The sequence below is a fragment of the Talpa occidentalis genome, unplaced genomic scaffold (assembly GCF_014898055.3).
Source record: "Talpa occidentalis isolate TD23 unplaced genomic scaffold, MPIMG_talOcc4v2.1 talOcc4.1114, whole genome shotgun sequence".
NCBI lineage: Eukaryota > Metazoa > Chordata > Mammalia > Eulipotyphla > Talpidae > Talpa > Talpa occidentalis.
The window spans coordinates 1-22970 of record NW_023601121.1 but is presented as its reverse complement, the minus strand read 5'-3'; the positions used below and the strand labels follow the sequence as shown (position 1 = coordinate 22970).

General features: G+C 77.1%; 12 non-coding genes and 1 pseudogene across 12 annotated transcripts; all 13 read right to left on the bottom strand.

Moving 5' to 3' along the window:
* Nucleotides 1-617: 617 nt before the first annotated feature.
* LOC119239762 (5S ribosomal RNA) lies at nt 618-737 on the bottom strand. The gene has a single exon (XR_005123986.1). It is a non-coding gene; the product is annotated as a 5S ribosomal RNA (ribosomal RNA).
* Nucleotides 738-2378: 1641 nt separating this feature from the next.
* LOC119239763 (5S ribosomal RNA) lies at nt 2379-2496 on the bottom strand. Its single transcript, XR_005123987.1, has one exon. It is a non-coding gene; the product is annotated as a 5S ribosomal RNA (ribosomal RNA).
* Nucleotides 2497-4183: 1687 nt separating this feature from the next.
* Nucleotides 4184-4302, bottom strand: LOC119239761 (5S ribosomal RNA). Its single transcript, XR_005123985.1, has one exon. It is a non-coding gene; the product is annotated as a 5S ribosomal RNA (ribosomal RNA).
* Nucleotides 4303-5941: 1639 nt separating this feature from the next.
* Nucleotides 5942-6060, bottom strand: LOC119239760 (5S ribosomal RNA). The gene has a single exon (XR_005123984.1). It is a non-coding gene; the product is annotated as a 5S ribosomal RNA (ribosomal RNA).
* Nucleotides 6061-7694: 1634 nt separating this feature from the next.
* On the bottom strand, nt 7695-7815 carry LOC119239765 (5S ribosomal RNA; annotated as a pseudogene).
* Nucleotides 7816-9453: 1638 nt separating this feature from the next.
* On the bottom strand, nt 9454-9572 carry LOC119239759 (5S ribosomal RNA). Its single transcript, XR_005123983.1, has one exon. It is a non-coding gene; the product is annotated as a 5S ribosomal RNA (ribosomal RNA).
* Nucleotides 9573-11223: 1651 nt separating this feature from the next.
* LOC119239758 (5S ribosomal RNA) lies at nt 11224-11342 on the bottom strand. The gene has a single exon (XR_005123982.1). It is a non-coding gene; the product is annotated as a 5S ribosomal RNA (ribosomal RNA).
* A 1655-nt stretch (nt 11343-12997) lies between these two features.
* On the bottom strand, nt 12998-13116 carry LOC119239770 (5S ribosomal RNA). The gene has a single exon (XR_005123992.1). It is a non-coding gene; the product is annotated as a 5S ribosomal RNA (ribosomal RNA).
* A 1644-nt stretch (nt 13117-14760) lies between these two features.
* LOC119239764 (5S ribosomal RNA) lies at nt 14761-14877 on the bottom strand. The gene has a single exon (XR_005123988.1). It is a non-coding gene; the product is annotated as a 5S ribosomal RNA (ribosomal RNA).
* A 1656-nt stretch (nt 14878-16533) lies between these two features.
* On the bottom strand, nt 16534-16652 carry LOC119239769 (5S ribosomal RNA). Its single transcript, XR_005123991.1, has one exon. It is a non-coding gene; the product is annotated as a 5S ribosomal RNA (ribosomal RNA).
* A 1625-nt stretch (nt 16653-18277) lies between these two features.
* Nucleotides 18278-18396, bottom strand: LOC119239768 (5S ribosomal RNA). The gene has a single exon (XR_005123990.1). It is a non-coding gene; the product is annotated as a 5S ribosomal RNA (ribosomal RNA).
* A 1654-nt stretch (nt 18397-20050) lies between these two features.
* Nucleotides 20051-20169, bottom strand: LOC119239767 (5S ribosomal RNA). The gene has a single exon (XR_005123989.1). It is a non-coding gene; the product is annotated as a 5S ribosomal RNA (ribosomal RNA).
* A 1652-nt stretch (nt 20170-21821) lies between these two features.
* Nucleotides 21822-21940, bottom strand: LOC119239757 (5S ribosomal RNA). Its single transcript, XR_005123981.1, has one exon. It is a non-coding gene; the product is annotated as a 5S ribosomal RNA (ribosomal RNA).
* Nucleotides 21941-22970: the final 1030 nt, after the last annotated feature.

Sequence of the window (22970 nt, the reverse complement as noted above, 5' to 3'; positions counted from 1 at the left end):
GTGTGTGTGTGTGTGTGTGTGTGCGTGCGGGCCTGTGTTGTGTGTGCGTGTGCGTATGTGTGTGTGCCCGCGGGCAAGCGCGTGGATGCTGCGTCTTGGGGCGGCGGGACCCCCCGCCCGCAGAGGAGCAGGTGCACTGAGGGGGGGTGGGCGTCGTGGTCAGCCGGGCTGGCAGGCAGGGGCCCAGGCAGGAGGGCCCGGGGCCTGTGGGAGTGGGTGGAGCCCCGGCGCAGGCCAGCGGCAGAGGCCCCGGGGTCCGGCGGAAGGCCGACAGCAAAGGGCCAGGGGCGAGGCCGAGGGCCATCTCGCCGGCGATGCCCCCGGCGGCCTGCCGAGACCGAAGGCGGGAGACAGGGGTGTGGGCACACACGGAGGCGAGCCCATGACCCCGACGAAGACGACGACGACCACGACCACGGGGCGGACGCACTGAAGGCAGCCAGGATGGAGTCGGCCTTCCCGCCCGGGAAGCCAAAGGACACAGGCCCGAAGGGCAGGGGCCGGCAGCCCCTCCCCAGAGCCAGGCCCGGGCGCCAGTGCGTCGGAGGCCAGGCAAGGAAGGGGCTGCGGCGGGCCCGGCGCAGGCCCAAAAGGGGACAGGGGGCGGGCCCCGCAAAAGCCTACAGCACCCGGTATTCCCAGGCGGTCTCCCATCCAAGTACTAACCAGGCCCGACCCTGCTTAGCTTCCGAGATCAGACGAGATCGGGCGCGTTCAGGGTGGTATGGCCCGTAGACGCCAGCAGCGCCGCCGGCGCTCCCCAAGAAGCTGCCGCCCGCATCCCCGGCGCGGCTGGGAGCCCGGGGTCCCGCGCGCCGCTCCCCTGGCGCGCGCCCCAACCGGCCCCGGCGCGGACCCGCGCGGCCCCGTCCGGCCCCGCAAGGCCCGCCCCGGCCACCGGCTGCCAGCCGCCGGCCGCCGCCCGCCGCCGCCGAGCCAGACGCGGCCCCCAGGGCGCTGCGGCGCTGGCTTGGGGAACGCTTCCCTGGGCTCTGCGGCCCTGGGCCGGCTCGCCCCACCTGGCCACCTCGCCTCTGCTTCTGCCTCTGCCTCTGCCACTGCCACGGGGTTGGCAGGGCAGGAGGAGCCCCCGGTTGGGGCGGCCCCAGGCCACGCCCCCGCCCCGGCCCCCCGAGCCCCACACCCACAGCTGCCTGCTGGGCTTCCTTTGCCCCAAGGCCCGGCCCGGCCCGCCCGCGCCGCCCCCGCGCCGCCTCCCCTCCCTCCCCTCCCTCCCCTCCCCTCCCTTGCCCTCCCTTCCCTCCCTGGGGACCTCAGGCTGACTGGCGCTCCAGCCCGGCCCCCAAGGGCCCCAGCCTGAGTGGGGGCCTGGGGCCCGGCCGCCATCTTGAATCCTGGGCCTGGCGGCCCCCGCCAGCCCGCAGGTGTTTGGGCGCCCGCCCGCAGTACCGCACGGGCGTCCCGGTACCCGGGTCGGCCCCAGCAGGGCCACGGGGGCTGGCGTCCGCTGGCTGGGGGCAGGCCGTGCCCTGGCCAGGCGACCCCAGGCCGGCGAGGAGGGGGCCGCTTGTAGCTGCGGCGGCCAGCGTCCATTCGGCCCTGCGGGGCCGCTGGCCGGGTCGGGGACGCGCGCCTGCCGGCGCCTGGGCTGTCAGAGGCCGAGCAGCGAGGCGGGCCACGCAGCCTGTGGAGGCAGGGTGGGTGCCGAGCTGCCCGCCAGCTCCAAGGCCCGGGGTGCTGGTGCGCCGGCCGCCGCCGACCCGCCCGGTGCCTGTGTGTGTGGTGTGTGTGTGTGTGTGTGCGTGCGGGCCTGTGTTGTGTGTGCGTGTGGGTATGTGTGTGTGCCCGCGGGCAAGCGCGTGGATGCTGCGTCTTGGGGCGGCGGGACCCCCGCCCCGCAGAGGAGCAGGTGCACTGAGGGGGGGGTGGGCGTCGTGGTCAGCCGGGCTGGCAGGCAGGGGCCCAGGCAGGAGGGGACCCGGGGCCCGGGGCTTGGGAGTGGGTGGAGCCCCGGCGCAGGCCAGCGGCAGAGGCCCCGGGGTCCGGCGGAAGGCCGACAGCAAAGGGCCAGGGGCCGAGGGGCCGAGGGCCATCTCGCCGGCGATGCCCCGGCGGCCTGCCGAGACCGAAGGCGGGAGACAGGGGTGTGGGCACACACGGAGGGCGAGCCCATGACCCCGACGAAGACGACGACGACCACGACCACGGGGCGGACGCACTGAAGGCAGCCAGGATGGAGTCGGCCTTCCCGCCCGGGAAGCCAAAGGACCACAGGCCCCGAAGGGCAGGGGCCGGCAGCCCCTCCCGAGAGCCAGGCCCGGGCGCCAGTGCGTCGGAGGCCAGGCAAGGAAGGGGCTGCGGCGGGCCCGGCGCAGGCCCAAAAGGGGACAAGAGGGGCCGGGGGACGAGCCCGCAAAAGCCTACAGCACCCGGTATTCCCAGGCGGTCTCCCATCCAAGTACTAACCAGGCCCGACCCTGCTTAGCTTCCGAGATCAGACGAGATCGGCGCGTTCAGGGTGGTATGGCCGTAGACGCCAGCAGCCGCCCGCGTGCCCCCAAGAAGCTGCCGCCCGCATCCCCGGCGCGGCTGGGAGCCCGGGGTCCCGCGCGCCGCCCCCTGGGCGCGCCGCCACACCGGCCCCGGCGCGGACCCGCGCGGCCCGTCCGGCCCCGCAAGGCCCGGCCCGGCCACCGGCTGCCAGCCGCCGGCCGCCGCCGCCGCCGGCCGCCGAGCCAGACGCGGGGCCCAGGGCGCTGCGGCGCTGGCTTGGGGAACGCTTCCCTGGGCTCTGCGGCCCTGGGCCCGGCTGCGCCCCCACCTGGCCACCTCGCCTCTGCTCTCTGCCTCTGCTCTGCCTCTGCCACGCCACGGGGTTGGCAGGGCAGGAGGAGCCCCCGGTTGGGGCGGCCCCAGGCCACGCCCCCGCCCGGCCCGCCCCGAGCCCCCACACCCACAGCTGCCTGCTGGCCCTTTCTTTGCCCCCAAGGCCCGGCCGGCCCGCCCGCCCCCGCCGCCCGCCCCCCGCCGCCCCTCCCCTCCCTCCTCCCCTCCCCTCCCTCCCTCCCCTCCCCTCCCTCCCTTGCCCTCCCTTCCTCCCTGGGGACCTCAGGCTGACTGGCGCTCCAGCCCGGCCCCCAAGGGCCCCAGCCTGAGTGGGGGCCTGGGGCCCGGCCCGCCATCTTGAATCCTGGGGCCTGGCGGCCCCGCCAGCCCGCAGGTGTTTGGGCGCCCGCCCGCAGTACCCGGGGCGTCCCCGGTACCCGGGTCGGCCCCAGCAGGGCCACGGGGGCTGGCGTCCGCTGGCTGGGGGCAGGCCGTGCCCTGGGCCAGGCGACCCCAGGCCGGCGAGGAGGGGGCCGCTTGTAGCTGCGGCGGCCAGCGTCCATTCGGGCCCTGCGGGGCCGCTGGCCGGGTCGGGGACGCGCGCCTGCCGGCGCCTGGGCTGTCAGAGGCCGAGCAGCGAGGCGGGCCACGCCAGCCTGTGGAGGCAGGGTGGGTGCCGAGCTGCCCGCCAGCTCCAAGGCCCGGGGTGCTGGGCTGCGCCGGCCGCCCGCCCGAGCGGGCCCTATGTGTGTGTGTGTGTGTGTGTGTGTGTGTGTGTGCGTGCGGGCCTGTGTTGTGTGTGCGTGTGGGTATGTGTGTGTGCCCGCGGGCAAGCGCGTGGATGCTGCGTCTTGGGGCGGCGGGACCCCCGCCCCCGCAGAGGAGCAGGGTGCACTCAGGGGGGGGGTGGGCGTCGTGGTCAGCCGGGCTGGCAGGCAGGGCCCAGGCAGGAGGGGCCCGGGGCCTGTGGGAGTGGGTGGAGCCCGGCGCAGGCCAGCGGCAGAGGCCCCGGGGTCCGGCGGAAGGCCGACAGCAAAGGGCCCAGGGGCCGAGGGGCCGAGGGCCATCTCGCCGGCGATGCCCGGCCGCGCCGGCCTGCCGAGACCGAAGGCGGGAGACAGGGGTGTGGGCACACACGGAGGCGAGCCCATGACCCCGACGAAGACGACGACGACCACGACCACGGGGCGGACGCACTGAAGGCAGCCAGGATGGAGTCGGCCTTCCCGCCCGGGAAGCCAAAGGACCACAGGCCCCGAAGGGCAGGGGCCGGCAGCCCCTCCCCGAGAGCCAGGCCCGGGCGCCAGTGCGTCGGAGGCCAGGCAAGGAAGGGGCTGCGGCGGGCCCGGCGCAGGCCCAAAAGGGGACAAGAGGGGCCGGGGGACGAGCCCGCAAAAGCCTACAGCACCCGGTATTCCCAGGCGGTCTCCCATCCAAGTACTAACCAGGCCCGACCCTGCTTAGCTTCCGAGATCAGACGAGATCGGGCGCGTTCAGGGTGGTATGGCCGTAGACGAGCAGCAGCCGCCCCGGCGCTCCCCAAGAAGCTGCCGCCCGCATCCCCGGCGCGGCTGGGAGCCCGGGGTCCCGCGCGCCGCTCCCCTGGCGCGCGCCCCACACACCGGCCCCGGCGCGGACCCGCGCGGCCCGTCCGGCCCCGCAAGGCCCGGCCCGGCCACCGGCTGCCAGCCGCCGCCGCCGCCGCCGCCGCCGCCGAGCCAGACGCGGCCCCCAGGGCGCTGCGGCGCTGGCTTGGGGAACGCTTCCCTGGGCTCTGCGGCCCTGGGCCCGGCTCGCCCCCACCTGGCCACCTCGCCTCTGCTTCTGCCTCTGCCTCTGCCACTGCCACGGGGTTGGCAGGGCAGGAGGAGCCCCCGGTTGGGGCGGCCCCAGGCCACGCCCCGCCCGGCCCGCCCGAGCCCCCACACCCACAGCTGCCTGCTGGGCCTTCCTTTGCCCCCAAGGCCCGGCCCGGCCCGCCCCGCGCCGCCCCGCGCCGCCCCCTCCCTCCCCTCCCCTCCCCTCCCTCCCTTGCCCTCCCCTTCCCTCCCTGGGGACCTCAGGCTGACTGGCGCTCCAGCCCGGCCCCAAGGGCCCCAGCCTGAGTGGGGGCCTGGGGCCCGGCCCGCCATCTTGAATCCTGGGGCCTGGCGGCCCCCGCCAGCCCGCAGGTGTTTGGGCGCCCGCCCGCAGTACCACGGGCGTCCCCGGTACCCGGGTCGGCCCCAGCAGGGCCACGGGGGCTGGCGTCCGCTGGCTGGGGGCAGGCCGTGCCCTGGGCCAGGCGACCCCAGGCCGGCGAGGAGGGGGCCGCTTGTAGCTGCGGCGGCCAGCGTCCATTCGGGCCCTGCGGGGCCGCTGGCCGGGTCGGGGACGCGCGCCTGCCGGCGCCTGGGCTGTCAGAGGCCGAGCAGCGAGGCGGGCCACGCCAGCCTGTGGAGGCAGGGTGGGTGCCGAGCTGCCCGCCAGCTCCAAGGCCCGGGGTGCTGGGCTGCGCCGGCCGCCCGCCCCGAGCGGGCCCTATGTGTGTGTGTGTGTGTGCGTGCGGGCCTGTGTTGTGTGTGCGTGTGCGTATGTGTGTGTGCCCGCGGGCAAGCGCGTGGATGCTGCGTCTTGGGGGCGGCGGGACCCCCGCCCCCGCAGAGGAGCAGGTGCACTCAGGGGGGGGGTGGGCGTCGTGGTCAGCCGGGCTGGCAGGCAGGGGCCCAGGCAGGAGGGGCCCGGGGCCTGTGGGAGTGGGTGGAGCCCCGGCGCAGGCCAGCGGCAGAGGCCCCGGGGTCCGGCGGAAGGCCGACAGCAAAGGGCCCAGGGCCGAGGGGCCGAGGGCCATCTCGCCGGCGATGCCCCGGCCGGCCTGCCGAGACCGAAGGCGGGAGACAGGGGTGTGGGCACACACGGAGGCGAGCCCATGACCCCGACGAAGACGACGACGACCACGACCACGGGGCGGACGCACTGAAGGCAGCCAGGATGGAGTCGGCCTTCCCGCCCGGGAAGCCAAAGGACCACAGGCCCCGAAGGGCAGGGGCCGGCAGCCCCTCCCCGAGAGCCAGGCCCGGGCGCCAGTGCGTCGGAGGCCAGGCAAGGAAGGGGCTGCGGCGGGCCCGGCGCAGGCCCAAAGGGGACAAGAGGGGCCGGGGGACGAGCCCGCAAAAGCCTACAGCACCCGGTATTCCCAGGCGGTCTCCCATCCAAGTACTAACCAGGCCCGACCCTGCTTAGCTTCCGAGATCAGACGAGATCGGGCGCGTTCAGGGTGGTATGGCCGTAGACGCCAGCAGCCGCCCCGGCGCTCCCAAGAAGCTGCCGCCCGCATCCCCGGCGCGGCTGGGAGCCCGGGGTCCCGCGCGCCGCTCCCCTGGCGCGCGCCCCACACCGGCCCCGGCGCGGACCCGCGCGGCCCCGTCCGGCCCCGCAAGGCCCGGCCCGGCCACCGGCTGCCAGCCGCCGGCCGCCGCCGCCGCCGCCGCCGCCGAGCCAGACGCGGCCCCCAGGGCGCTGCGGCGCTGGCTTGGGGAACGCTTCCCTGGGCTCTGCGGCCCTGGGCCCGGCTCGCCCCCACCTGGCCACCTCGCCTCTGCTTCTGCCTCTGCCTCTGCCACTGCCACGGGGTTGGCAGGGCAGGAGGAGCCCCCGGTTGGGGCGGCCCCAGGCCACGCCCCCGCCCCGGCCCGCCCCGAGCCCCCACACCCACAGCTGCCTGCTGGGCCTTCCTTTGCCCCCAAGGCCCGGCCCGGCCCGCCCCCGCGCCGCCCCCGCGCCGCCCCCTCCCCCTCCCCTCCCCTCCCCTCCCCTCCCTTGCCCTCCCCTTCCCTCCCTGGGGACCTCAGGCTGACTGGCGCTCCAGCCCGGCCCCCAAGGGCCCAGCCTGAGTGGGGGCCTGGGGCCCGGCCCGCCATCTTGAATCCTGGGGCCTGGCGGCCCCCGCCAGCCCGCAGGTGTTTGGGCGCCCGCCCGCAGTACCCACGGGCGTCCCCGGTACCCGGGTCGGCCCCAGCAGGGCCACGGGGGCTGGCGTCCGCTGGCTGGGGGCAGGCCGTGCCCTGGGCCAGGCGACCCCAGGCCGGCGAGGAGGGGGCCGCTTGTAGCTGCGGCGGCCAGCGTCCATTCGGGCCCTGCGGGGCCGCTGGCCGGGTCGGGGACGCGCGCCTGCCGGCGCCTGGGCTGTCAGAGGCCGAGCAGCGAGGCGGGCCACGCCAGCCTGTGGAGGCAGGGTGGGTGCCGAGCTGCCCGCCAGCTCCAAGGCCCGGGGTGCTGGGCTGCGCCGGCCGCCCGCCCCGAGCGGCCCTATGTGTGTGTGTGTGTGTGTGTGCGTGCGGGCCTGTGTTGTGTGTGCGTGTGCGTATGTGTGTGTGCCCGCGGGCAAGCGCTTGGATGCTGCGTCTTGGGGGCGGCGGGACCCCCGCCCCCGCAGAGGAGCAGGTGCACTGAGGGGGGGGTGGGCGTCGTGGTCAGCCGGGCTGGCAGGCAGGGGCCCAGGCAGGAGGGGCCCGGGGCCTGTGGGAGTGGGTGGAGCCCCGGCGCAGGCCAGCGGCAGAGGCCCCGGGGTCCGGCGGAAGGCCGACAGCAAAGGGCCCAGGGGCCGAGGGGCCGAGGGCCATCTCGCCGGCGATGCCCCGGCCGGCCTGCCGAGACCGAAGGCGGGAGACAGGGGTGTGGGCACACACGGAGGCGAGCCCATGACCCCGACGAAGACGACGACGACCACGACCACGGGGCGGACGCACTGAAGGCAGCCAGGATGGAGTCGGCCTTCCCGCCCGGGAAGCCAAAGGACCACAGGCCCGAAGGGCAGGGGCCGGCAGCCCCTCCCCGAGAGCCAGGCCCGGGCGCCAGTGCGTCGGAGGCCAGGCAAGGAAGGGGCTGCGGCGGGCCCGGCGCAGGCCCAAAAGGGGACAAGAGGGACGAGCCCGCAAAAGCCCAGGTATTCCCAGGCGGTCTCCCATCCAAGTACTAACCAGGCCCGACCCTGCTTAGCTTCCGAGATCAGACGAGATCGGGCGCGTTCAGGGTGGTATGGCCGTAGACGCCAGCAGCCGCCCCGGCGCTCCCCAAGAAGCTGCCGCCCGCATCCCCGGCGCGGCTGGGAGCCCGGGGTCCCGCGCGCCGCTCCCCTGGCGCGCGCCCCACACCGGCCCCGGCGCGGACCCGCGCGGCCCCGTCCGGCCCCGCAAGGCCCGGCCCGGCCACCGGCTGCCAGCCGCCGGCCGCCGCCGCCGCCGCCGCCGCCGAGCCAGACGCGGCCCCCAGGGCGCTGCGGCGCTGGCTTGGGGAACGCTTCCCTGGGCTCTGCGGCCCTGGGCCCGGCTCGCCCCCACCTGGCCACCTCGCCTCTGCTTCTGCCTCTGCCTCTGCCACTGCCACGGGGTTGGCAGGGCAGGAGGAGCCCCCGGTTGGGGCGGCCCCAGGCCACGCCCCCGCCCCGGCCCGCCCCGAGCCCCCACACCCACAGCTGCCTGCTGGGCCTTCCTTTGCCCCCAAGGCCGGCCCGGCCCGCCCCCCGCGCCGCCCCCGCGCCGCCCCTCCCCTCCCTCCCCTCCCTCCCCTCCCTTGCCCTCCCCTTCCCTCCCTGGGGACCTCAGGCTGACTGGCGCTCCAGCCCGGCCCCAAGGGCCCCAGCCTGAGTGGGGGCCTGGGGCCCGGCCCGCCATCTTGAATCCTGGGGCCTGGCGGCCCCCGCCAGCCCGCAGGTGTTTGGGCGCCCGCCCGCAGTACCCACGGGCGTCCCCGGTACCCGGGTCGGCCCCAGCAGGGCCACGGGGGCTGGCGTCCGCTGGCTGGGGGCAGGCCGTGCCCTGGGCCAGGCGACCCCAGGCCGGCGAGGAGGGGGCCGCTTGTAGCTGCGGCGGCCAGCGTCCATTCGGGCCCTGCGGGGCGCTGGCCGGGTCGGGGACGCGCGCCTGCCGGCGCCTGGGCTGTCAGAGGCCGAGCAGCGAGGCGGGCCACGCCAGCCTGTGGAGGCAGGGTGGGTGCCGAGCTGCCCGCCAGCTCCAAGGCCCGGGGTGCTGGGCTGCGCCGGCCGCCCGCCCCGAGCGGGCCCTATGTGTGTGTGTGTGTGTGTGTGCGTGCGGGCCTGTGTTGTGTGTGCGTGTGCGTATGTGTGTGTGCCCGCGGGCAAGCGCGTGGATGCTGCGTCTTGGGGGCGGCGGGACCCCCGCCCCCGCAGAGGAGCAGGTGCACTGAGGGGGGGGTGGGCGTCGTGGTCAGCCGGGCTGGCAGGCAGGGGCCCAGGCAGGAGGGGCCCGGGGCCTGTGGGAGTGGGTGGAGCCCCGGCGCAGGCCAGCGGCAGAGGCCCCGGGGTCCGGCGGAAGGCCGACAGCAAAGGGCCCAGGGGCCGAGGGGCCGAGGGCCATCTCGCCGGCGATGCCCCGGCCGGCCTGCCGAGACCGAAGGCGGGAGACAGGGGTGTGGGCACACACGGAGGCGAGCCCATGACCCCGACGAAGACGACGACGACCACGACCACGGGGCGGACGCACTGAAGGCAGCCAGGATGGAGTCGGCCTTCCCGCCCGGGAAGCCAAAGGACCACAGCCCCGAAGGGCAGGGGCCGGCAGCCCCTCCCCGAGAGCCAGGCCGGGCGCCAGTGCGTCGGAGGCCAGGCAAGGAAGGGGCTGCGGCGGGCCCGGCGCAGGCCCAAAAGGGGACAGGGGACGAGCCCGCAAAAGCCTACAGCACCCGGTATTCCCAGGCGGTCTCCCATCCAAGTACTAACCAGGCCCGACCCTGCTTAGCTTCCGAGATCAGACGAGATCGGGCGCGTTCAGGGTGGTATGGCCGTAGACGCCAGCAGCCGCCCCGGCGCTCCCCAAGAAGCTGCCGCCCGCATCCCCGGCGCGGCTGGGAGCCCGGGGTCCCGCGCGCCGCTCCCCTGGCGCGCGCCCCACACCGCCCCGGCGCGGACCCGCGCGGCCCCGTCCGGCCCGCAAGGCCCGGCCCGGCCACCGGCTGCCAGCCGCCGGCCGCCGCCGCCGCCGCCGCCGAGCCAGACGCGGCCCCCAGGGCGCTGCGGCGCTGGCTTGGGGAACGCTTCCCTGGGCTCTGCGGCCCTGGGCCCGGCTCGCCCCCACCTGGCCACCTCGCCTCTGCTTCTGCCTCTGCCTCTGCCACTGCCACGGGGTTGGCAGGGCAGGAGGAGCCCCGGTTGGGGCGGCCCCAGGCCACGCCCCCGCCCCGGCCCGCCCCGAGCCCCCACACCCACAGCTGCCTGCTGGGCCTTCCTTTGCCCCCAAGGCCCGGCCCGGCCCGCCCCCGCCGCCCCCCGCGCCGCCCCCTCCCCTCCCCTCCCTCCCCTCCCCTCCCTTGCCCTCCCCTTCCCTCCCTGGGGACCTCAGGCTGACTGGCGCTCCAGCCAGGCCCCCAAGGGCCCCAGCCTGAGTGGGGGCCTGGGCCCGGCCCGCCATCTTGAATCCTGGGGCCTGGCGGCCCCCGCCAGCCCGCAGGTGTTTGGGCGCCCGCCCGCAGTACCCACGGGCGTCCCCGGTACCCGGGTCGGCCCCAGCAGGGCCACGGGGGCTGGCGTCCGCTGGCTGGGGGCAGGCCGTGCCCTGGGCCAGGCGACCCCAGGCCGGCGAGGAGGGGGCCGCTTGTAGCTGCGGCGGCCAGCGTCCATTCGGGCCCTGCGGGGCCGCTGGCCGGGTCGGGGACGCGCGCCTGCCGGCGCCTGGGCTGTCAGAGGCCGAGCAGCGAGGCGGGCCACGCCAGCCTGTGGAGGCAGGGTGGGTGCCGAGCTGCCCGCCAGCTCCAAGGCCCGGGGTGCTGCTGCGCCGGCCGCCCGCCCGAGCGGGCCCTATGTGTGTGTGTGTGTGTGTGTGTGTGTGTGTGCGTGCGGGCCTGTGTTGTGTGTGCGTGTGGGTATGTGTGTGTGCCCGCGGGCAAGCGCGTGGATGCTGCGTCTTGGGGGCGGCGGGACCCCGCCCCGCAGAGGAGCAGGTGCACTGAGGGGGGGGGTGGGCGTCGTGGTCAGCCGGGCTGGCAGGCAGGGGCCCAGGCAGGAGGGGCCCGGGCCTGTGGGAGTGGGTGGAGCCCCGGCGCAGGCCAGCGGCAGAGGCCCCGGGGTCCGGCGGAAGGCCGACAGCAAAGGGCCCAGGGGCCGAGGGGCCGAGGGCCATCTCGCCGGCGATGCCCCGGCCGGCCTGCCGAGACCGAAGGCGGGAGACAGGGGTGTGGGCACACACGGAGGCGAGCCCATGACCCCGACGAAGACGACGACGACCACGACCACGGGGCGGACGCACTGAAGGCAGCCAGGATGGAGTCGGCCTTCCCGCCCGGGAAGCCAAAGGACCACAGGCCCCGAAGGGCAGGGGCCGGCAGCCCCTCCCCGAGAGCCAGGCCCGGGCGCCAGTGCGTCGGAGGCCAGGCAAGGAAGGGGCTGCGGCGGGCCCGGCGCAGGCCCAAAAGGGGACAAGAGGGGCCGGGGGACGAGCCCGCAAAAGCCTACAGCACCCGGTATTCCCAGGCGGTCTCCCATCCAAGTACTAACCAGGCCCGACCCTGCTTAGCTTCCGAGATCAGACGAGATCGGGCGCGTTCAGGGTGGTATGGCCGTAGACGCCAGCAGCCGCCCCGGCGCTCCCCAAGAAGCTGCCGCCCGCATCCCCGGCGCGGCTGGGAGCCCGGGGTCCCGCGCGCCGCTCCCCTGGCGCGCGCCCCACACCGGCCCCGGCGCGGACCCGCGCGGCCCCGTCCGGCCCCGCAAGGCCCGGCCCGGCCACCGGCTGCCAGCCGCCGGCCGCCGCCGCCGCCGCCGCCGAGCCAGACGCGGCCCCCAGGGCGCTGCGGCGCTGGCTTGGGGAACGCTTCCCTGGGCTCTGCGGCCCTGGGCCCGGCTCGCCCCCACCTGGCCACCTCGCCTCTGCTTCTGCCTCTGCCACTGCCACGGGGTTGGCAGGGCAGGAGGAGCCCCCGGTTGGGGCGGCCCCAGGCCACGCCCCCGCCCGGCCCCGCCCCGAGCCCCCACACCCACAGCTGCCTGCTGGGCCTTCCTTTGCCCCCAAGGCCCGGCCGGCCCGCCCCCGCGCCGCCCCCCGCGCCGCCCCCCCCCCTCCCCTCCCCTCCCCTCCCCTCCCCTCCCTCCCTTGCCCTCCCCTCCCTGGGGACCTCAGGCTGACTGGCGCTCCAGCCCGGCCCCCAAGGGCCCCAGCCTGAGTGGGGGCCTGGGCCCCGGCCCGCCATCTTGAATCCTGGGGCCTGGCGGCCCCCGCCAGCCCGCAGGTGTTTGGGCGCCCGCCCGCAGTACCCACGGGCGTCCCCGGTACCCGGGTCGGCCCCAGCAGGGCCACGGGGGCTGGCGTCCGCTGGCTGGGGGCAGGCCGTGCCCTGGGCCAGGCGACCCCAGGCCGGCGAGGAGGGGGCCGCTTGTAGCTGCGGCGGCCAGCGTCCATTCGGGCCCTGCGGGGCCGCTGGCCGGGTCGGGGACGCGCGCCTGCCGGCGCCTGGGCTGTCAGAGGCCGAGCAGCGAGGCGGGCCACGCCAGCCTGTGGAGGCAGGGTGGGTGCCGAGCTGCCCGCCAGCTCCAAGGCCCGGGGTGCTGGGCTGCGCCGGCCGCCCGCCCGAGCGGGCCCTATGTGTGTGTGTGTGTGTGTGTGTGTGTGTGCGTGCGGGCCTGTGTTGTGTGTGCGTGTGGGTATGTGTGTGTGCCCGCGGCAAGCGCGTGGATGCTGCGTCTTGGGGGCGGCGGGACCCCGCCCCCGCAGAGGAGCAGGTGCACTGAGGGGGGGGTGGGCGTCGTGGTCAGCCGGGCTGGGGCAGGCAGGGCCCAGGCAGGAGGGGCCCGGGGCCTGTGGGAGTGGGTGGAGCCCCGGCGCAGGCCAGCGGCAGAGGCCCCGGGTCCGGCGGAAGGCCGACAGCAAAGGGCCCAGGGGCCGAGGGGCCGAGGGCCATCTCGCCGGCGATGCCCCGGCCGGCCTGCCGAGACCGAAGGCGGGAGACAGGGGTGTGGGCACACACGGAGGCGAGCCCATGACCCCGACGAAGACGACGACGACCACGACCACGGGGCGGACGCACTGAAGGCAGCCAGGATGGAGTCGGCCTTCCCGCCCGGGAAGCCAAAGGACCACAGGCCCCGAAGGGCAGGGGCCGGCAGCCCCTCCCCGAGAGCCAGGCCCGGGCGCCAGTGCGTCGGAGGCCAGGCAAGGAAGGGGCTGCGGCGGGCCCGGCGCAGGCCCAAAAGGGGACAAGAGGGGCCGGGGGACGAGCCCGCAAAAGCCTACAGCACCCGGTATTCCCAGGCGGTCTCCCATCCAAGTACTAACCAGGCCCGACCCTGCTTAGCTTCCGAGATCAGACGAGATCGGGCGCGTTCAGGGTGGTATGGCCGTAGACGCCAGCAGCCGCCCCGGCGCTCCCCAAGAAGCTGCCGCCCGCATCCCCGGCGCGGCTGGGAGCCCGGGGTCCCGCGCGCCGCTCCCCTGGCGCGCGCCCCACACCGCCCCGGCGCGGACCCGCGCGGCCCCGTCCGGCCCCGCAAGGCCCGGCCCGGCCACCGGCTGCCAGCCGCCGGCCGCCGCCGCCGCCGCGCCGCCGAGCCAGACGCGGCCCCCAGGGCGCTGCGGCGCTGGCTTGGGGAACGCTTCCCTGGGCTCTGCGGCCCTGGGCCCGGCTCGCCCCCACCTGGCCACCTCGCCTCTGCTTCTGCCTCTGCCTCTGCCACTGCCACGGGGTTGGCAGGGCAGGAGGAGCCCCGGTTGGGGCGGCCCCAGGCCACGCCCCCCCCCGGCCCGCCCCGAGCCCCCACACCCACAGCTGCCTGCTGGGCCTTCCTTTGCCCCCAAGGCCCGGCCCGGCCCGCCCCGCGCCGCCCCCCGCGCCCCCCTCCCCTCCCCTCCCCTCCCCTCCCCTCCCTTGCCCTCCCCTTCCCTCCCTGGGGACCTCAGGCTGACTGGCGCTCCAGCCGGCCCCCAAGGGCCCCAGCCTGAGTGGGGGCCTGGGGCCCGGCCCGCCATCTTGAATCCTGGGCCTGGCGGCCCCCGCCAGCCCGCAGGTGTTTGGGCGCCCGCCCGCAGTACCCACGGGCGTCCCCGGTACCCGGGTCGGCCCCAGCAGGGCCACGGGGGCTGGCGTCCGCTGGCTGGGGGCAGGCCGTGCCCTGGGCCAGGCGACCCCAGGCCGGCGAGGAGGGGGCCGCTTGTAGCTGCGGCGGCCAGCGTCCATTCGGGCCCTGCGGGGCCGCTGGCCGGGTCGGGGACGCGCGCCTGCCGGCGCCTGGGCTGTCAGAGGCCGAGCAGCGAGGCGGGCCACGCCAGCCTGTGGAGGCAGGGTGGGTGCCGAGCTGCCCGCCAGCTCCAAGGCCCGGGGTGCTGGGCTGCGCCCGGCCGCCCGCCGAGCGGGCCCTATGTGTGTGTGTGTGTGTGTGTGTGGTGTGCTGTGTTTGTGTGTGCGTGTGCGTATGTGTGTGTGCCCGCGGGCAAGCGCGTGGATGCTGCGTCTTGGGGCGGCGGGACCCCGCCCCCGCAGAGAGGAGCAGGTGCACTGAGGGGGGGGTGGGCGTCGTGGTCAGCCGGGCTGGCAGGCAGGGGCCCAGGCAGGAGGGGCCCGGGCCTGTGGGAGTGGGTGGAGCCCCGGCGCAGGCCAGCGGCAGAGGCCCCGGGGTCCGGCGGAAGGCCGACAGCAAAGGGCCCAGGGGCCGAGGGGCCGAGGGCCATCTCGCCGGCGATGCCCCGGCCGGCCTGCCGAGACCGAAGGCGGGAGACAGGGGTGTGGGCACACACGGAGGCGAGCCCATGACCCCGACGAAGACGACGACGACCACGACCACGGGGCGGACGCACTGAAGGCAGCCAGGATGGAGTCGGCCTTCCCGCCCGGGAAGCCAAAGGACCACAGGCCCCGAAGGGCAGGGGCCGGCAGCCCCTCCCCGAGAGCCAGGCCCGGGCGCCAGTGCGTCGGAGGCCAGGCAAGGAAGGGGCTGCGGCGGGCCCGGCGCAGGCCCAAAAGGGGACAAGAGGGGCCGGGGGACGAGCCCGCAAAAGCCTACAGCACCCGGTATTCCGGCGGTCTCCCATCCAAGTACTAACCAGGCCCGACCCTGCTTAGCTTCCGAGATCAGACGAGATCGGGCGCGTTCAGGGTGGTATGGCCGTAGACGCCAGCAGCCGCCCCGGCGCTCCCCAAGAAGCTGCCGCCCGCATCCCCGGCGCGGCTGGGAGCCCGGGGTCCCGCGCGCCGCTCCCCTGGCGCGCGCCCCACACCGGCCCCGGCGCGGACCCGCGCGGCCCCGTCCGGCCCCGCAAGGCCCGGCCCGGCCACCGGCTGCCAGCCGCCGGCCGCCGCCGCCGCCGCCGCCGAGCCAGACGCGGCCCCCAGGGCGCTGCGGCGCTGGCTTGGGGAACGCTTCCCTGGGCTCTGCGGCCCTGGGCCCGGCTCGCCCCCACCTGGCCACCTCGCCTCTGCTTCTGCCTCTGCCTCTGCCACTGCCACGGGGTTGGCAGGGCAGGAGGAGCCCCCGGTTGGGGCGGCCCCAGGCCACGCCCCCGCCCCGGCCCGCCCCGAGCCCCCACACCCACAGCTGCCTGCTGGGCCTTCCTTTGCCCCAAGGCCGGCCCGGCCCGCCCCGCGCCGCCCCGCGCGCCGCCCCTCCCCTCCCCTCCCTCCCCTCCCCTCCCTTGCCCTCCCCTTCCCTCCCTGGGGACCTCAGGCTGACTGGCGCTCCAGCCCGGCCCCCAAGGGCCCCAGCCTGAGTGGGGGCCTGGGGCCCGGCCCGCCATCTTGAATCCTGGGGCCTGGCGGCCCCCGCCAGCCCGCAGGTGTTTGGGCGCCCGCCCGCAGTACCACGGGCGTCCCCGGTACCCGGGTCGGCCCCAGCAGGGCCACGGGGGCTGGCGTCCGCTGGCTGGGGGCAGGCCGTGCCCTGGGCCAGGCGACCCCAGGCCGGCGAGGAGGGGGCCGCTTGTAGCTGCGGCGGCCAGCGTCCATTCGGGCCCTGCGGGGCCGCTGGCCGGGTCGGGGACGCGCGCCTGCCGGCGCCTGGGCTGTCAGAGGCCGAGCAGCGAGGCGGGCCACGCCAGCCTGTGGAGGCAGGGTGGGTGCCGAGCTGCCCGCCAGCTCCAAGGCCCGGGGTGCTGGGCTGCGCCGGCCGCCCGCCCCGAGCGGGCCCTATGTGTGTGTGTGTGTGTGTGTGTGTGTGTGTGCGCGTGCGGGCCTGTGTTGTGTGTGCGTGTGCGTATGTGTGTGTGCCCGCGGGCAAGCGCGTGGATGCTGCGTCTTGGGGGCGGCGGGACCCCGCCCCCGCAGAGGAGCAGGTGCACTGAGGGGGGGGTGGGCGTCGTGGTCAGCCGGGCTGGCAGGCAGGGGCCCAGGCAGGAGGGGCCCGGGGCCTGTGGGAGTGGGTGGAGCCCCGGCGCAGGCCAGCGGCAGAGGCCCCGGGGTCCGGCGGAAGGCCGACAGCAAAGGGCCCAGGGGCCGAGGGGCCGAGGGCCATCTCGCCGGCGATGCCCCGGCCGGCCTGCCGAGACCGAAGGCGGGAGACAGGGGTGTGGGCACACGGAGGCGAGCCCATGACCCCGACGAAGACGACGACGACCACGACCACGGGGCGGACGCACTGAAGGCAGCCAGGATGGAGTCGGCCTTCCCGCCCGGGAAGCCAAAGGACCACAGGCCCCGAAGGGCAGGGGCCGGCAGCCCCTCCCCGAGAGCCAGGCCCGGGCGCCAGTGCGTCGGAGGCCAGGCAAGGAAGGGGCTGCGGCGGGCCCGGCGCAGGCCCAAAAGGGGACAAGAGGGGCCGGGGGACGAGCCCGCAAAAGCCTACAGCACCCGGTATTCCCAGGCGGTCTCCCATCCAAGTACTAACCAGGCCCGACCCTGCTTAGCTTCCGAGATCAGACGAGATCGGGCGCGTTCAGGGTGGTATGGCCGTAGACGCCAGCAGCCGCCCCGGCGCTCCCCAAGAAGCTGCCGCCCGCATCCCCGGCGCGGCTGGGAGCCCGGGGTCCCGCGCGCCGCTCCCCTGGCGCGCGCCCCACACCGGCCCCGGCGCGGACCCGCGCGGCCCCGTCCGGCCCCGCAAGGCCCGGCCCGGCCACCGGCTGCCAGCCGCCGGCCGCCGCCGCCGCCGCCGCCGAGCCAGACGCGGCCCCCAGGGCGCTGCGGCGCTGGCTTGGGGAACGCTTCCCTGGGCTCTGCGGCCCTGGGCCCGGCTCGCCCCCACCTGGCCACCTCGCCTCTGCTTCTGCCTCTGCCTCTGCCACTGCCACGGGGTTGGCAGGGCAGGAGGAGCCCCCGGTTGGGGCGGCCCCAGGCCACGCCCCCGCCCCGGCCCGCCCCGAGCCCCCACACCCACAGCTGCCTGCTGGGCCTTCCTTTGCCCCAAGGCCCGGCCGCCCCGCCCGCGCCGCCCCGCGCCGCCCCTCCCCTCCCCTCCCCCCTCCCTCCCTTGCCCTCCCCTTCCCTCCCTGGGGACCTCAGGCTGACTGGCGCTCCAGCCCGGCCCCCAAGGGCCCCAGCCTGAGTGGGGGCCTGGGGCCCGGCCCGCCATCTTGAATCCTGGGCCTGGCGGCCCCCGCCAGCCCGCAGGTGTTTGGGCGCCCGCCCGCAGTACCCACGGGCGTCCCCGGTACCCGGGTCGGCCCCAGCAGGGCCACGGGGGCTGGCGTCCGCTGGCTGGGGGCAGGCCGTGCCCTGGGCCAGGCGACCCCAGGCCGGCGAGGAGGGGGCCGCTTGTAGCTGCGGCGGCCAGCGTCCATTCGGGCCCTGCGGGGCCGCTGGCCGGGTCGGGGACGCGCGCCTGCCGGCGCCTGGGCTGTCAGAGGCCGAGCAGCGAGGCGGGCCACGCCAGCCTGTGGAGGCAGGGTGGGTGCCGAGCTGCCCGCCAGCTCCAAGGCCCGGGGTGCTGGGCTGCGCCGGCCGCCCGCCCGAGCGGGCCCTATGTGTGTGTGTGTGTGTGCGTGCGGGCCTGTGTTGTGTGTGCGTGTGCGTATGTGTGTGTGCCCGCGGGCAAGCGCTTGGATGCTGCGTCTTGGGGGCGGCGGGACCCCCGCCCCCGCAGAGGAGCAGGTGCACTGAGGGGGGGGTGGGCGTCGTGGTCAGCCGGGCTGGCAGGCAGGGCCCAGGCAGGAGGGGCCCGGGGCCTGTGGGAGTGGGTGGAGCCCCGGCGCAGGCCAGCGGCAGAGGCCCCGGGGTCCGGCGGAAGGCCGACAGCAAAGGGCCCAGGGGCCGAGGGGCCGAGGGCCATCTCGCCGGCGATGCCCCGGCCGGCCTGCCGAGACCGAAGGCGGGAGACAGGGGTGTGGGCACACACGGAGGCGAGCCCATGACCCCGACGAAGACGACGACGACCACCACGGGGGCGGACGCACTGAAGGCAGCCAGGATGGAGTCGGCCTTCCCGCCCGGGAAGCCAAAGGACCACAGGCCCCGAAGGGCAGGGGCCGGCAGCCCCTCCCCGAGAGCCAGGCCCAGGCGCCAGTGCGTCGGAGGCCAGGCAAGGAAGGGGCTGCGGCGGGCCGGCGCAGGCCCAAAAGGGGACAAGAGGGGACGAGCCCGCAAAAGCCTACAGCACCCGGTATTCCCAGGCGGTCTCCCATCCAAGTACTAACCAGGCCCGACCCTGCTTAGCTTCCGAGATCAGACGAGATCGGGCGCGTTCAGGGTGGTATGGCCGTAGACGCCAGCAGCCGCCCCGGCGCTCCCCAAGAAGCTGCCGCCCGCATCCCCGGCGCGGCTGGGAGCCCGGGGTCCCGCGCGCCGCTCCCCTGGCGCGCGCCCCACACCGGCCCGGCGCGGACCCGCGCGGCCCCGTCCGGCCCCGCAAGGCCCGGCCCGGCCACCGGCTGCCAGCCGCCGGCCGCCGCCGCCGCCGCCGCCGCCGAGCCAGACGCGGCCCCCAGGGCGCTGCGGCGCTGGCTTGGGGAACGCTTCCCTGGGCTCTGCGGCCCTGGGCCCGGCTCGCCCCCACCTGGCCACCTCGCCTCTGCTTCTGCCTCTGCCTCTGCCACTGCCACGGGGTTGGCAGGGCAGGAGGAGCCCCCGGTTGGGGCGGCCCCAGGCCACGCCCCCGCCCCGGCCCGCCCCGAGCCCCCACACCCACAGCTGCCTGCTGGGCCTTCCTTTGCCCCCAAGGCCCGGCCGGCCCGCCCCCGCGCCGCCCCCCGCGCCGCCCCCTCCCCTCCCCTCCCCTCCCCTCCCCTCCCTTGCCCTCCCCTTCCCTCCCTGGGGACCTCAGGCTGACTGGCGCTCCAGCCCGGCCCCCAAGGGCCCCAGCCTGAGTGGGGGCCTGGGGCCGGCCGCCATCTTGAATCCTGGGCCTGGCGGCCCCCGCCAGCCCGCAGGTGTTTGGGCGCCCGCCCGCAGTACCCACGGGCGTCCCCGGTACCCGGGTCGGCCCCAGCAGGGCCACGGGGGCTGGCGTCCGCTGGCTGGGGGCAGGCCGTGCCCTGGGCCAGGCGACCCCAGGCCGGCGAGGAGGGGGCCGCTTGTAGCTGCGGCGGCCAGCGTCCATTCGGGCCCTGCGGGGCCGCTGGCCGGGTCGGGGACGCGCGCCTGCCGGCGCCTGGGCTGTCAGAGGCCGAGCAGCGAGGCGGGCCACGCCAGCCTGTGGAGGCAGGGTGGGTGCCGAGCTGCCCGCCAGCTCCAAGGCCCGGGGTGCTGGGCTGCGCCGGCCGCCCGCCCCGAGCGGGCCCTATGTGTGTGTGTGTGTGTGTGTGTGTGTGTGTGCGTGCGGGCCTGTGTTGTGTGTGCGTGTGGGTATGTGTGTGTGCCCGCGGGCAAGCGCGTGGATGCTGCGTCTTGGGGCGGCGGGACCCTCGCCCCCGCAGAGGAGCAGGTGCACTCAGGGGGGGGGTGGGCGTCGTGGTCAGCCGGGCTGGCAGGCAGGGGCCCAGGCAGGAGGGGCCCGGGGCCTGTGGGAGTGGGTGGAGCCCCGGCGCAGGCCAGCGGCAGAGGCCCCGGGGTCCGGCGGAAGGCCGACAGCAAAGGGCCCAGGGGCCGAGGGGCCGAGGGCCATCTCGCCGGCGATGCCCCGGCCGGCCTGCCGAGACCGAAGGCGGGAGACAGGGGTGTGGGCCACACGGAGGCGAGCCCATGACCCCGACGAAGACGACGACGACCACGACCACGGGGCGGACGCACTGAAGGCAGCCAGGATGGAGTCGGCCTTCCCGCCCGGGAAGCCAAAGGACCACAGGCCCCGAAGGGCAGGGGCCGGCAGCCCTCCCCGAGAGCCAGGCCCGGGCGCCAGTGCGTCGGAGGCCAGGCAAGGAAGGGGCTGCGGCGGGCCCGGCGCAGGCCCAAAAGGGGACAGAGGGGCCGACGAGCCCGCAAAAGCCTACAGCACCCGGTATTCCCAGGCGGTCTCCCATCCAAGTACTAACCAGGCCCGACCCTGCTTAGCTTCCGAGATCAGACGAGATCGGGCGCGTTCAGGGTGGTATGGCCGTAGACGCCAGCAGCCGCCCCGGCGCTCCCCAAGAAGCTGCCGCCCGCATCCCCGGCGCGGCTGGGAGCCCGGGGTCCCGCGCGCCGCTCCCCTGGCGCGCGCCCCACACCGGCCCGGCGCGGACCCGCGCGGCCCGTCCGGCCCCGCAAGGCCCGGCCCGGCCACCGGCTGCCAGCCGCCGGCCGCCGCCGCCGCCGCCGAGCCAGACGCGGCCCCCAGGGCGCTGCGGCGCTGGCTTGGGGAACGCTTCCCTGGGCTCTGCGGCCCTGGGCCCGGCTCGCCCCCACCTGGCCACCTCGCCTCTGCTTCTGCCTCTGCCTCTGCCACTGCCACGGGGTTGGCAGGGCAGGAGGAGCCCCCGGTTGGGGCGGCCCCAGGCCACGCCCCCGCCCCGGCCCGCCCCGAGCCCCACACCCACAGCTGCCTGCTGGGCCTTCCTTTGCCCCCAAGGCCCGGCCCGGCCCGCCCCCGCGCCGCCCCCCGCGCGCGCCTCCCTCCCCTCCCCTCCCCTCCCCTCCCTTGCCCTCCCCTTCCCTCCCTGGGGACCTCAGGCTGACTGGCGCTCCAGCCCGGCCCCCAAGGGCCCCAGCCTGAGTGGGGGCCTGGGGCCCGGCCCGCCATCTTGAATCCTGGGGCCTGGCGGCCCCCGCCAGCCCGCAGGTGTTTGGGCGCCCGCCCGCAGTACCCACGGGCGTCCCGGTACCCGGGTCGGCCCCAGCAGGGCCACGGGGGCTGGCGTCCGCTGGCTGGGGGCAGGCCGTGCCCTGGGCCAGGCGACCCCAGGCCGGCGAGGAGGGGGCCGCTTGTAGCTGCGGCGGCCAGCGTCCATTCGGGCCCTGCGGGGCCGCTGGCCGGGTCGGGGACGCGCGCCTGCCGGCGCCTGGGCTGTCAGAGGCCGAGCAGCGAGGCGGGCCACGCCAGCCTGTGGAGGCAGGGTGGGTGCCGAGCTGCCCGCCAGCTCCAAGGCCCGGGGTGCTGGGCTGCGCCGGCCGCCCGCCCGAGCGGGCCCTATGTGTGTGTGTGTGTGTGTGTGTGTGTGTGTGCGTGCGGGCCTGTGTTGTGTGTGCGTGTGGGTATGTGTGTGTGCCCGCGGGCAAGCGCGTGGATGCTGCGTCTTGGGGGCGGCGGGACCCCCGCCCCCGCAGAGGAGCAGGTGCACTGAGGGGGGGGTGGGCGTCGTGGTCAGCCGGGCTGGCAGGCAGGGGCCCAGGCAGGAGGGGCCCGGGGCCTGTGGGAGTGGGTGGAGCCCCGGCGCAGGCCAGCGGCAGAGGCCCCGGGGTCCGGCGGAAGGCCGACAGCAAAGGGCCCAGGGGCCGAGGGGCCGAGGGCCATCTCGCCGGCGATGCCCCGGCCGGCCTGCCGAGACCGAAGGCGGGAGACAGGGGTGTGGGCACACACGGAGGCGAGCCCATGACCCCGACGAAGACGACGACGACCACGACCACGGGGCGGACGCACTGAAGGCAGCCAGGATGGAGTCGGCCTTCCCGCCCGGGAAGCCAAAGGACCACAGGCCCCGAAGGGCAGGGGCCGGCAGCCCCTCCCCGAGAGCCAGGCCCGGGCGCCAGTGCGTCGGAGGCCAGGCAAGGAAGGGGCTGCGGCGGGCCCGGCGCAGGCCCAAAAGGGGACAAGAGGGGCCGGGGGACGAGCCCGCAAAAGCCTACAGCACCCGGTATTCCCAGGCGGTCTCCCATCCAAGTACTAACCAGGCCCGACCCTGCTTAGCTTCCGAGATCAGACGAGATCGGGCGCGTTCAGGGTGGTATGGCCGTAGACGCCAGCAGCCGCCCCGGCGCTCCCCAAGAAGCTGCCGCCCGCATCCCCGGCGCGGCTGGGAGCCCGGGGTCCCGCGCGCCGCTCCCCTGGCGCGCGCCCCACACCGGCCCCGGCGCGGACCCGCGCGGCCCCGTCCGGCCCCGCAAGGCCCGGCCGGCCACCGGCTGCCAGCCGCCGGCCGCCGCCGCCGCCGCCGCCGAGCCAGACGCGGCCCCCAGGGCGCTGCGGCGCTGGCTTGGGGAACGCTTCCCTGGGCTCTGCGGCCCTGGGCCCGGCTCGCCCCCACCTGGCCACCTCGCCTCTGCTTCTGCCTCTGCCTCTGCCAACGGGGTTGGCAGGGCAGGAGGAGCCCCCGGTTGGGGCGGCCCCAGGCCACGCCCCGCCCCGGCCCGCCCCGAGCCCCACACCCACAGCTGCCTGCTGGGCCTTCCTTTGCCCCCAAGGCCCGGCCCGGCCCGCCCCCGCGCCGCCCCCCGCCGCCCCCTCCCTCCCCTCCCTCCCCTCCCTCCCTCCCTCCCTCCCTCCTTGCCCTCCCTTCCCTCCCTGGGGACCTCAGGCTGACTGGCGCTCCAGCCCGGCCCCCAAGGGCCCCAGCCTGAGTGGGGGCCTGGGGCCCGGCCCGCCATCTTGAATCCTGGGGCCTGGCGGCCCCGCCAGCCCGCAGGTGTTTGGGCGCCCGCCCGCAGTACCACGGGCGTCCCCGGTACCCGGGTCGGCCCCAGCAGGGCCACGGGGGCTGGCGTCCGCTGGCTGGGGGCAGGCCGTGCCCTGGGCAGGCGACCCCAGGCCGGCGAGGAGGGGGCCGCTTGTAGCTGCGGCGGCCAGCGTCCATTCGGGCCCTGCGGGGCCGCTGGCCGGGTCGGGGACGCGCGCCTGCCGGCGCCTGGGCTGTCAGAGGAGAGCAGCGAGGCGGGCCACGCCAGCCTGTGGAGGCAGGGTGGGTGCCGAGCTGCCCGCCAGCTCCAAGGCCCGGGGTGCTGGGCTGCGCCGGCCGCCCGCCCCGAGCGGGCCCTATGTGTGTGTGTGTGTG